Source organism: Anneissia japonica, unplaced genomic scaffold, assembly GCF_011630105.1.
Source record: "Anneissia japonica isolate Jap-2015-1 unplaced genomic scaffold, ASM1163010v1 scaffold287864_len1152817_cov193, whole genome shotgun sequence".
Taxonomy (NCBI): Eukaryota; Metazoa; Echinodermata; class Crinoidea; order Comatulida; family Comatulidae; genus Anneissia; species Anneissia japonica.
Window position 1 is genome coordinate 440,506 of NW_022710960.1, and position 775 is coordinate 441,280.

Genomic DNA, 775 nt, shown 5'->3' on the forward strand with positions numbered 1-775 from the left:
GATTTCTAACCTTAATAATTTGGCATTCTGTTTTGCCGACTAGGTCTATGTATTGCCCACAAATTGTAGCAATTTAATCAATCAAATCAGAAAAACTATAGCAGCAAACAGCAAAGAAATATTACCGATGACCCATTGTGTGATAGGCCTATAACATTGACTTTTGATTTACCAAACACAAGGGTAACTTTCTTAGGCCAAGATGTCCTGTATGAGCGTCTAGCGGCTTATTACTTTCAAATAATTTTTAATTCGTGAAGGGGGCCAACCCTCCCAAACCCTCCCTCGGCTCGCACTTGCGGCGCTCCGATGGCGCTCCACGCCACAGTACACCTCTTTTCCTGAGCCTTCCAATGTATTCCAGGAACAATTTTGGCCCCTATTGCGATATAGTTGAGAACCACTGGACTATAGAATTGGAGTGACATAAGGAATGAGGTTTATCATTTGCTTTTCATGGTTCGAATACGTCACAAGCTCAGTAGATAATAAATCATTAGTTTTATGTTTTATGTTTAATGTTAGTTTGCACGAAATATGTAAGCGGGCATGATTATGATTACCAGGATAAATTGAAAAAAACAAAACAATGATAGGTATTTTAATGGCAGATTCAAGGGGGCCCAGCCGGCCCACCCTCCCTAATTTGTTTCAAAATTTAAAAGTAGAGAAAAAAGAATTATATCCAAATTGAGTCTGAGCAGGGAACAGTTAAATTAGGCCTACTAGTTTAACTGTTCCCTTGTCTGAGAGTGCCATTTCCGGCCAACTAGAG